The following is a 13,341-nucleotide window of genomic DNA, read 5'->3' on the forward strand; positions in this document are numbered from 1 at the left end:
GCTGACAATAACGGCTGCAAACGGCGCGGCGACAATAAAAGGCGGCTTTGGTGCAGCGATGCGCCGCAGTGGCATCTTCACATCTGCACATCTTCACATCTGCACATCTTCACATCTGCACATCTGCACATCTTCACATCTTCACATCTGCACATCTGCACATCTTCACATCTTCACATCTGCACATCTTCATTCTCGCACGCTTCTTTCCACGCACAACAACAACAACAACAACGGACAGTGTGAGCGGGAAACACGCACGGCTGCAAACATTGACGTCCCGTTAAAAAAAAAAAAAAAAGACATGATCTCCCTTTTTTTTTACTGCTTTTCTGTGTCGCGGAGGCTGCGTGTTTTTAACACGCTTGCACGGCGTGACGTCATAGACTAGAAGATCTTTGAGTCTTACCTTCTTCTCCGTCCGCCTCGCATCGGTAGTGTGAGCGGGTTCGATGCCGGCGATGGCGCACTGTTGAGTGTGCATCTGCGCTTTCCGGTCACGCACACCTGAGCATTTCTGCACACACCTGAGCCTCCACCTTCACCTTCACCTACACCTGCACGCCTGTCTCTCTCCCACACCTGCTGTGATGGAGTCATTTCCGGTTCTGTGGACTTATTTGACACTTTCGGGACTCATTACAGTCACTTCCGTTTCAAGATAGTCACTTCCGGGCGACAGGTGAGCGAAGCTAAGCTAACACACTGCAAAAACTAAAATCTAAGTATGATTAAAGGCCTGCTGAAAGCCACTTTTACCCGCAATCTGATAGTTTATATATCAACGATGAAATATTAACATTGCAACACGTGCCAATACGGCCTTTTTAGTTGACTAAAGTGCAATTTTAAATTTATTCTTGAAAGCGTCGCGTAATGATGACGTGCGCGCGTGACGTCATGGGCTGTTAGGAAATTTGAGCGCTGCACACACATACATCTAAAAGTGGTCTGCTTTAACGGCATAATTACACAGTTTTTTGGACATCTGTGTTGCTGAATCTTTTGCAATTTGTTCAGTTAATATTGGAGAAGTCAAAGTAGAAAGATGGAGTTGGGAAGTTTAGCCTTTAGCCACACAAACACACGGTGATTCCTTGTTTAAAATTCCCGGAGGTGAAACTTTACTATGGATCACAGCAGACATGGATCCCGACTACATGTCAACCAACAGGTTTCGGTGAGAAACTTGTGGTTAAAAAGTCGCCTCTTACCGGATATCAGCTGAGCTTGTGTCGTCCATGAAGCTGCCGTCGACTTCCCTGAGACACTGCGCGTTAACACACCCGTGGACACACCCCTCCGACTATCAGGTACTATTAAACTCACTAAAACACTAGCAACACAATAGAAAGATAAGGGATTTCCCAGAATTATCCTAGTAAATGTGTCTAAAAACATCTGAATCCGTCCCAATGCAATTGCGTTTTTTTTTTGTTTTGTTCTACTTCGTCACTATCAATATCCTCAAACACGAATCTTTCATCCTCGCTCAAATTAATGGGGAAATTGTCGTTTTCTCGGTCCGAATAGCTGTTTTTGTTGGAGGCTCCCATTATAAACAATGTGAGGATGTGAGGAGCCATCAAACATGTGACGTCATCGTCCGCGACTTGCAGTAGAGGCAGGGCTTTTCTGTTAGCACCGAAAGTTGCAAACTTTATCTTGAATGTTCTCTACTAAATAATTTCAGCAAAAATATCGGGAAATGATCAAGTATGACGAATAGAATGGAGCTGCTATCCCCGTTTAAGTAAGAACATCTCATTTCAGTAGGCCTTTAAATATCTCAAATAAGGCTGGTATTTGCTTATTTTCTGTCTGATAAGATAATTATTCTCACTAAGCAGATTTTTTGTTACTGTTTTACTAGTTTTAAGGGTTTTGGTCCTAAATGATCTCAGAAAGATATTACAGTTTGTTGCTGAGATTTTCTGACTTATATTGAGTAAATTATGCTTGAAAGTAGAATATCAAATGTTGCAAAGCTGTGTCATCAACATTTAAAAGTATAAAACTACTTTTTTAAAGTAATCATTTCTTACTTGAAACATGCAAGAAGAATCATGATGCAGAGCACGTATCCTTATGTCAAGATAATGGCACTATGGCATTTACCTCATTAGGGTCCTTGGTCCATGGCAAAGGACTCCACAGGAGTCCTTTGCCATGGACCAAGGACCCTATTGAAACTGCTGTGTTTTATTATTATTCCGCACCTAGGCGCTGTAATTTGACCCCCTTAACATGCTTCAAAACCCACCAAATTTGACACACACGTCGGTACAGCAAACCTTCCCAACATATTAAGCAACCAATCCCCCAAAATGAAAATTGCGCTCTAGCGCCCCCTAGGAAGAAAACACAGACAAAACTGCATGTAACTTCTGTTAGGAATGTCATAGCGACATGAAACAAAAACTCCTATGTAGGTCTGACTTAGACCCAATTTTCATACACTCACTTCTTTCAGCAAAAATCTACAGGAAGTTGGCAAAAACCCCTTCAAAAGAAAATTTTCGCAAAAAATGCAATTTTTGCCTCTTTGCGCTGTAATTTGACCCCTTTAAAATGTTTCAAAAGTCACCAAACTTGGCGCACACATCAGGACTGGCGAATATTGCGATCTAATGAAAAAACCAAACCCCAAAACTCAAAATTGCGCTCTAGCGCTATTTTTGAATAAAACACTGAAAAAACTGCTCCTAGGAAGAAAACGCAGACAAAACTGCTTGTAACTTCCGGTAAGAATGTCGGAGAGACATGAAACAAAAACCTCTATGTAGGTCTCGCTTAGACCTACATTTCATAGATTGACAACCCCCAACAAAAATCAACAGGAAGTTTGCAATCCCCCCTTCAAAACAAAAGTTGTGTAAAAACCGGTCACCTTTCTTCAAACATTATCTCCTCTGAGTGCATTTGTTGTTTCGGCTTCAAACTCGCACAGAAGAGAGATTGAACCCTTTTGATTAAAACTGTCCAACAAAGTTTTGATTACTGCTCCGGTTTTGATTTTACGCACCTTCAAAGAACCCCTGCGCAAATTTTCCTAAAAAATTTCATTTTTGCCTCTTTGAGCTGTAATTTGACCCCCTTAAAATGCTTCAAAGTGCAAGTTAAAGCTCTACTATGCAAAGCGAAAGCCATTTATCAACAACATCCAGAAACGCCGATCTGTAATTTGACCCCCTTAACATGCTTCAAAACTCACCAAATTTTACACACACATCAGGACTGGCGAAAATTGCCATCGAATAAAAAACCAAACCCCAAAAGTCGAAATTGCGCTCTAGCGCCCCCTAGGACAAAACCCAGATAAAACTGCTTGTAACTTCTGTTAGGAATGTCGTAGAGACATGAAACAAAGACCTCTATGTAGGTCTGACTTAGACCAGGGCTTGGCAGCGGCCAAAGGCGGACCCGACCAACGCTGCGTGCAGCTTTAATTTTACTTGTTTTGGAAAGTCTTGACACGCCAAATTTTCTTGTTCTATTGGCAGATAATTTTCCTTAGTTCAAGTAGAATAACCTTCATTTTTGTAATTTTTTTCTTGTTTTTGAACACTGACTTTTTGTAGTGCAGTTTAAGACGATTTCGCAATTTGCTTTTTAATATTACTAGAAGTTGTAGGTAGAATCTAAAGCAGGGGTCACCAAGGCAGTGCCCGCGGGCACCAGGTCGCCCGTAAGGACCAGATGAGTCGCCCGCTGGCCTGTTCTAAAAATAGCTCAAATAGCAGCACTTACCAGTGAGCTGCCTCTATTTTTTAAATGGTATTTATTTACTAGCAAGCTGGTCTCGCTTTGATCCACATTTTTAATTCTAAGAGAGACAAAACTCAAATAGAATTTGAAAATCCAAGAAAATATTTTAAACACTTGGTCTTCACTTGTTTGAATAAATTCATATATTTTTTTACTTTGCTTCTTATAACTTTCAGAAAGACAATTTTGGAGAAAAAATACAACTTTAAAAATTATTTTAGGATTTTTAAACACATATACCTTTTTACCTTTTAAATTCCTTCCTCTTCTTTCCTGACAATTTAAATCAATGTTCAAATATTTTTTTTTTTATTGTAAAGAATAATAAATACATTTTAATTTAATTCTTCATTTTAGCTTCTGTTTTTTCGACGAAGAATATTTGTGAAATGTTTCTTCAAACTTATTATTAAAATTCCAAAAAATTATTCTGGCAAATCTAGAAAATCTGTAGAATCAAATTTAAATCTTATTTCAAAGTCTTTTGAATTTCTTTTAAAATTTTTGTTCCGGAAAATCTAGAAAAAAATAATGATTTGTCTTTGTTAGAAATATAGCTTGGTCCAATTTGTTATATATTCTAACAAAGTGCAGATTGGATTTTAACGTATTTAAACATGTCATCAAAATTCTAAAATTAATCTTAATCAGGAAAAATTACTAATGATGTTCCATAAATTATTTTTAAAAATTTTTCCAAAAAAGATTCGAATTAGCTAGTTTTTCTCTTCTTTTTTTGGTTGAATTTCGAATTTTAAAGGTTCGAAATTGAAGATAAACTATGTTTCAAAATTTTATTTTAATTTTTTTCCTGTTTTCTCCTCTTTTAATCCGATCAATTAAGAGTTTTTTTCATCATTTATTCTCGACGAAAAACTTTCCGTAAAAGGAAAAAAAATGTACGACGGAATGACAGACAGAAATACCTATTTTTTTAATATATATATAGATTTATTTATTAAAGGTAAATTGAGCAAATTGGCTATTTCTGGCAATTTATTTAAGTGTGTATCAAACTGGGAGCCCTCTTGCTTTCAAAAAGGTTGCTGACCCCTGCGCTAAGCTAACACGGAATCAATTTCCGTCCGCTCGAGGGGGCGTGGCCTTGTTGTCACAACTTGTGATCGATAGAATATTAAACAATAAATAAAATGGAAGAGATAAAAAAAGGTAATGATAAAAAAAGCTAAAAATGTAATACAAAATGAATACAAATATTATGCAGGAACATTGTGGATTTATTTTAATTTGTAAAAAAAATTAAAAAATGCGACAAACATCCATCCATCCAACCATTTATTTGAAAATTTAGTTTCAGTGGGTGGATACTGAACTATCGATATCGCCGATACCAGATAATTGCTGTCAATCGATTTTTAAATCAAAATATCGACACTTTTTTAATTCTTTAGTTCAGGGTTTGGGAGGTTTTCATCATTTGCAGAAAACTACGCCTTCTCTTGGATTTCACATTATTAAAAGTTGTCATTTATATACAGTAAACATCTCTGAAGTCTCATAAAAAGATGTACAGTATTTTCAGACTGTCACTTTAGAACAGTTACTGTAAAGACAAGCTCAGCAAACACAGAATCGACTTCCGGTGGGCGTGGCTTTGTCCTCAAAATCATTGATATTAAACAATAGATAAAATGTAAGAGAAAAAATTCAAACGACTTAATATACTGAGGAAAAAAGCTGACAAAATGTACACGGAATCAAGTTTAAAAAAAGACTTATTTTTCAGACTGTCACTTTAGCACAATCACTGTAAAGACGAGCTAAGCTAACACGGAATTGACTTCCGGTCGCCCGAGAGGACGTGGCTTTGTCCTCATAACTTGTGATCCATACTGGAATATTAAACGATTGATACGAATTTAAGAGAACTAAAAAGGTAAAAATACTTATTTTTATGAAGAAAAAGCTGAAAATATAGTACAAAATTAATACAGGAAAATTTAATTAGTAAAAAAAAATGTAAAAACATTATATAAGAAAACTTTGTGTCAGCGGAACTATACTAAACTATCAAAATCACTGATACCAGAGCCGAAACCTGGCGAGAAGTCATTTGGTGACGTCATCACCTCATTTGCATAATGACTTACAATGGACGCTGTAGGAGACTGGAATAACATCGTTAGTTTTAAAACCACTAATCATGTTATGAGGTTTTTTTCAGCTAATTTTTATTTTTGTATTGAAATGTATTTGTTCTGCAATGTTAAAGTATGGAATTGGATCAGAACACTGGAAGCAAATATAAAGACTGGCTGGTTGAGAACAATAACGGCAGACTTAAAAGATGAAGTTAATTTAGATGATTATGTGAGGGCCACAAATGTCCCCGGGGCCGCACTTTGGACACCACTATTTTAAGTTAAAAAATCACAATCTTACAGTGACTTAAATACAGTTGATTAGCCATGTGAATCTTCGGGTAATTTACGATTAGATGCTATCATGATTCTTGGGGTGACGATTTGATTCAGAATCGATTCTTGATTCAACACGATTCACGATTCAAACCGAGTGTATAATTATCATGAAACTTTTTCAAAACAGGTTACAGGTCAAAAAAGCTCTTTCCGGTTGCATGACTTAAAAAAAAAAAAGATTTAAATAATCTTTAAAAAAATGATGCAAAATCTTTTTTTTTTAAATGATTTAAATATATTTTTTTTTATTATTTAAATAATTTTTTAAAATCATTTTTTTAAAACGATTTTAAAGAATATCTTATTTTTTAATGTGTTAAACATAAATATGTTTCAATGATTTAAGAAATGTTTTTTAATTTAAAGAATCATTTGAAAAAATTAATATTTAAGGAAATATTTTCCCCAAAAATTATTTACAGTATAATTTTTTAAAATGATTTAAGTAATCATTTAAAAAACATTTAAAGAAAAACATTTTCAATAAATTATTAAAAGATTAATTTTTAATAATTTAAGGAATCATTTTTTTTTGAATGATTTAAAGAATCATTGTTTTTAATTATTTGAAAAAAAAATGTTTTTTAATATTTAAAAATCTTTTAAAAAATGATTTAAAGTATATGTATGTATATAATTTTTTCAAAAACTGATTTAAGAATTTTTTATGATTTAAAGAATGATTTTAAATGATTTAAAGAATATTTTAAAAATGATTTGAATAATCATTAAAAAATATTTTAAAGAATCATTTAAAAAAGACTTAAATAATCATTTAAACATTATTTCAAAAAATCATTTAACAAAATGATTAAAACATTATTTAAATCATATTTTTTTATATTTAAAGACTCATTCAAAAAATGGATTAAAAAAATAAATGTTTAAACATTTTAAAGAATTGGTAAAAAAATGTTTTAAAGAATCTTCTTTTTAATAAGTCATGCAACCAGAAGGAGATTTAGGGTCAGGATACGAGGGTGAGGGTAAGGGTTAGAGGGTGAGGGTTAGAATTAGTGTTGGGGTTATGGTTAGGGTTTTCTAACAATGTTTTTGAAAAACATTAATTCCTAATTATTATACCAATTAATACATTGCAAGAATCGGTTTGAATCAAGAATTGTGTTGAAACGGGAAATAAAAAAATTATACTTTTTTAAAAAGTGCAATTTTTTTTTATTGAAGTTTTGAAAATTATCAATCTATTTACAATCTTCATGATTAAGAATTGCAATTCTGATGTCATCAGATATTTGTATGCACCTCTACAATTTAAAGGCGATAATTGGACTTATAAATATTTGTATTCTATCCAACAAACTGATTTGTCTTTATTACGCAACTATTTTGTGCATGTTATGACTTAGCAGAACAGAAGAGATCAGTCAAGTGTTTCAGGTGTAAAGCATGGTTAACCTGCTGGGAGACACCCCCCCTCTACATCATAACCTTTAGGGATTAAAAACACTGTTACTATCCAGACTTGATGCGTCTGCAACTTTCTTTTGTTTTAGTTTGGCAGCCGTGCATGATGGGGACATTCTTTTAACATCAACACAAACATACACACATGAAATATTCAACAACCTCTATGATAAATATTCAACCAATAATGTAATAAATATTCAACCAATAATTCCTGTATGATAAATATTAAATTCATCCATGATAAATATTCAACCAATAATTAGATGATAAATATTCAACCAATAATTTTTCGATGATAAAAAAAATCAACCAATAATTCTTCTATGATAAATAATCAACCAATAAGTCCCCTATAATAAATAATAAACAAATAATTCATCTATGATAAATATTCAACCAATAAGTCCTTTATAATAAATGATCAACAAAAAATTCATTTATAATATATATTCAACAAATAATTCCTCTATAATAAATAATAAACAAATAATTCATCTATGATAAATATTCAACCAATAAGTCCTTTATAATAAATGATCAACAAAAAATTCATTTATAATATATATTCAACAAATAATTCCTCTATAACAAATAATCAACCAATAATTCCACTATAATACATTTTCAACCAATAATTCCTTTAAATAATTCCTGTATATTGAATATTCAACCAATAATTCCTCTATCATAAATATTCAACCAATACTTCCTCTATGATGAATATTTAACCAATAATTCCTCTCTAATAAATACACAACCAATATTTCCTCAGTAATAAATATTCAATCAATCAATCACTCAATCAATTAATCAATCAATGTTTATTTATATAGCTTAAATAACAAGTGTCTCAAAGGGCTGCACAAGCCACATGGACATCCTCGTTTCAGATCCAATAATCAACCAATAATTACTCTACAATTATTATTCAACCAATAATTCTATGATGAATATTTAACCAGTAATTCTATTATAAATATTCAACCAAAATTATATAATAAATGTTCAACCAATAATTCCTGTATATTAAATATCAACCAATAATACCTCTATGATGAATATTTAACCAACAATTCCTCTATAATAAATAATCAACCAATATTTCCTCAACAATAAATATTCAATCAATCAATCAATGTTTATTTATATAGCCCTAAATCACAAGTGTCTCAAAGGGCTGCACAAGCCACAATGATATCCTCGGTTCAGATCCAATAATCAACCAATAATTCCTCTATGACTGATTTTCAACCAATAATTATATGAAAAATATACAAACAATAATTCTATGATGAATATTTAACCAATAATTATATGATAAATATTCAACCATTAATTAATCTGTGATGAATATTCAACCAAAAATTATATGACACATATTCAACCAATAATTGCTTTGTAATAGATATTTAATCAATAATTCTATGATAAATATTCAACCAATAATTCCTCTATAATTAATAGTCCACCAATAATTATATGAAACATATTTTACCAATAATTATATGATGAATATTTAACCAATAATTCTATGATAAATAATCAACCAATAATTCCTCTATAATAAATATTCAACCAATGATTCTATGATAAATATTGAACCCATAGTTCCTCTATAATTAATATTCAACCAATAATTATTTGAAAAATATTCAACCAATAATTATATGATGAATATTTAACCAATAACTTTATGATAAATATTCAACCAATAATTCCTCTATTATAAATATTCAACCAAAAATTATATAATAAATATTCAACTAATAATTCCTCTATGATGAATATTTAACCAATAATTCCTCTATAATAGATAATCAACCAATATTTCCTCAATAATAAATATTCAATCAATCAATCAATCAATGTTTATTTATATAGCCCTAAATCACAAGTGTCTCAAAGGGCTGCACAAGCCACATGGACATCCTCGTTTCAGATCCAATAATCAACCAATAATTCCTCTATAATTAATATTCCACCAATAATTATATGAAAAATATACAACCAATAATTCTATGATGAATAGTTAACCAATAATTATATGATAAATATTCAACCATTAATTAATCTGTGATGAATATTTAACCAAAAATTATATGACACATATTCAACCAATAATTGCTTTATAATAGATATTTAATCAATAATTCTATGATAAATATTCAACCAATAATTCCTCTATAATTAATATTCCACCAATAATTATATGAAACATATTTTACCAATAATTCTATGATGAATATTTAACCAATAATTCTATGATAAATAATCAACCAATAATTCCTCTATAATTAATATTCAACCAATAATTATATGAAAAATATTTAACCAATAATTATATGATGAATATTTAACCAATAACTTTATGATAAATATTCAACCAATAATTCCTCTATTATAAATATTAAACCAAAAATTATATAATAAATATTCAACCAATAATACCTCTATGATGAATATTTAACCAATAATTCCTCTCTAATAAATAATCAACCAATATTTCCTCAATAATAAATATTCAATCAATCAATGTTTATTTATATAGCCCTAAATCACAAGTGTCTCAAAGGGCTGCACAAGCCACAACGATATCCTCGGTTCAGATCCAATAATCAACCAATAATTCCTCTCTGATAAATATTCAACTAATAATTACTGCATAATAAATAAGCAACCAATGATTCTATGATAAATATTCAACCAATAATTCCTCTATAATTAATATTCCACCAATAATTATATGCAAAATATTCAACCAATATTTATATGATGAATATTCAACCAATAATTCTATGATATTCAACCGAAAATTATATGATAAATATTCAACCAATAATTCATCTATAATTAATATTCAACCAATAATTATATGAAAAATATTTAACCAATATTTCTATGATGAATATTTAACCAATAATTCTATGATAAATATTCAACCCAAAATTATATGATAAATATTCAACCAATAATTGCTTTATAATGAATAATCAACCAATAATTCCTCTGTAATAAATATTCATTCAATGATTCTATGATAAATATTCAACCAATAATTCCTCTATAACTAATATTCAACCAATAATTAGATGAAACATATTCAACCAAAAATTCTATGATGAATATTTAACCAATTATTTTATGATAAATATTCAACCAATAATTCCTCTATTGTAAATATTCAACCAAAAATTATATGATAAATATTCAACCAGTAATTGCTTCATAATAACTATTTAACCAACAATTTTATGATAAATATTCAACCAATAATTCCTCTATTATAAATATTAAACCAAAAATTATATGATAAATATTCAAGCAATAATAGCCTTATAATAAATATTTAACCAGTAATTCTATGATAAACAATCAACCAAAAATTCCACTATAATAAATATTAAATTCCTATATAATAAGTATTCATCAATTATCACATGATAAAGATTCAAGCAAAAATTCCTCTACAGTAAATATTGAAGCAATAATTCCTGTATGACAAATATCAAATTCTTCTGTAATAAATCTTCATACCTTTGCTGTGTGTGGACTTGCAGAACAAGAACATCCTTCATGCGTCCATCACGGCATCCTTCTTTGCTGTGTGCTTGATCTACTTTTTCGCTATGGCAACAAATGAACCCCCCCCCCCCCTCTCCTCCGCCTCTCGCTCGCCCTTTCTCTCTTCCCACCCTGCTCCAATGAGGAGACTCCATCGGCGTCACAGAGGCCACCCAACCTCTCTCCATCTCTCCCACCGCCTGCAGCCCTCACACCTACCTCCATGATACCATCTGGGGATGGATACTGAGAGAGAGAGAGAGAGAGAGGCGGGGAGGGGGGGCAAAATGGGATAGAGAGGGGATTTTACAGCTTGGCCATGACAAGGCTTGGATTAATTTGCCGGCCAAATGCATTTGAGATTAGTGAACCATTAAAAGAGCAGAGACAGACATCCACATGGACACAAACACAGCAGCAGGCTGCAGGAAGTGATAGTCATACTAATTCTGACCTCTCCCTTTCTCTCCTCCGCACATGGAAAACATAAGAAGGCGAACGACGTAAACACAAGGACATGTTCTTCATACGCCGTGTAATAAAGGTCTTCACTTTTTGCACATTCTCTTATGTTACAGCCGCATTCCAAAGTGGAATACATTGATTGTCCCCCCTTAAAATTCTACACACAATAACCCATAATAACAACCTAGAAAAGTAGTTTTTAGAATTGTTTGCAAATGTATTAAAAATGTAAAAAACTAAGAAATAACATGTGGAATACATGGATTTCCCCCCTCAAAATTCTACACACAATAACCCATAATAACAACATAGAAAAGTAGTTTTTATAATTGTTTGCAGATGTGTTAAAAATGTAAAAAACTAAGAAATAACATGTGAAATACATGGATTTCCCCCCTCAAAATTCTACACACAATAACTCATAATAATAATGTAGAAAAGTTGTTTTTAGAATTGTTTGCAGATGTGTTAAAAATGTAAAAAAAACTAAGAAATAACATGTGAGATACATGGATTTCCCCCCTCAAAATTCTACAACAATAACCCATAATAATAATGTAGAAAAGTAATTTTTAGAAGTTTTTGCAAATGTATTAAAAATGTAAAAAACTAAGAAATAACATGTGAGATACATGAATTTCCCCCCTCAAAATTCTACACACAATAACCCATAATAACAACATAGAAAAGTTGTTATTTGGAATTGTTTGCAAATGTATTAAAAATGTAAAAAACAAAGAAATAACACGTGGGATACATGGATTTCCCCCCTTAAAAATTCTACACACAATAATAATATAGAAAAGTAGTTTTTAGAAGTTTTTGCAAGTGTATTAAAAATGTAAAAAACTAAGAAATAACATGTGGAATACATGGATCCCCCCCCCCCCTTTAAATTCTACACACAATAACCCATAATAATAATGTAGAAAAGTTGTTTTTAGAATTGTTTGCAGATGTGTTAAAAATGTAAAAAAACTAAGAAATAACATGTGAAATACATGGATTTCCCCCCTTAAAAATTCTACACACAATAATAATGTAGAAAAGTAGTTTTTAGAAGTTTTTGCAAGTGTATTAAAAATGTAAAAAACTAAGAAATAACATGTGAAATACATGGATTTCCCCCCTCAAAATTCTACACACAATAATAATGTAGAAAATTAGTTTTTAGAAGTTTTTGCAAGTGTATTAAAAATGTAAAAAACTAAGAAATAACATGTGAGATACATGGATTTCCCCCCTCAAAATTCTACACACAATAACCCATAATAACAATGTAGAAAAGTTGTTTTTAGAATTTTTTGCAAATGTATTAAAAATGTAAAAAACTAAGAAATAACATGTGGAATACATGGATTTCATTAGAAATAAAAAACTAAGATATCACATGTGGAATACATTGGCGTTTGCCCTCAAAATTCTATACACAATAACCCACATTAAAAATTTTAAAAATGTGTTTTTTAATTCTTATGCAAATTAATTAGAAAAAAAACAAATAAATCAAACGTGGAATACATTGATTTTTGCCCTCAAAATTATACACACAATAACCCATAATGACAATGTACTTTTTTTTTTTAATTCATTTTTTGCAAATTTATTAGAAATATAAAACCAGGAAATCACACGTGGAATACATCGATTTTTGCCCTCAAAATTATACACACAATAA

General features: G+C 31.1%; 1 protein-coding gene across 1 annotated transcript in view; it reads right to left on the reverse strand.

Annotated features, from left to right (window-relative positions):
• The window catches only part of grm5b (glutamate receptor, metabotropic 5b), a 179,813-nt gene extending 168,550 nt beyond the window's left edge, over positions 1 to 11,263 (reverse strand). Inside the window, exon 1 of the mRNA XM_061919272.1 lies at positions 11,172 to 11,263. The gene's annotated coding sequence lies outside the window, so the exon portion shown is untranslated. The remainder of the gene's footprint in view (positions 1 to 11,171) is intronic.
• Positions 11,264 to 13,341: the final 2,078 nt, after the last annotated feature.

Source organism: Nerophis ophidion, linkage group LG13 (assembly GCF_033978795.1).
Source record: "Nerophis ophidion isolate RoL-2023_Sa linkage group LG13, RoL_Noph_v1.0, whole genome shotgun sequence".
Classification (NCBI taxonomy): Eukaryota; Metazoa; Chordata; class Actinopteri; order Syngnathiformes; family Syngnathidae; genus Nerophis; species Nerophis ophidion.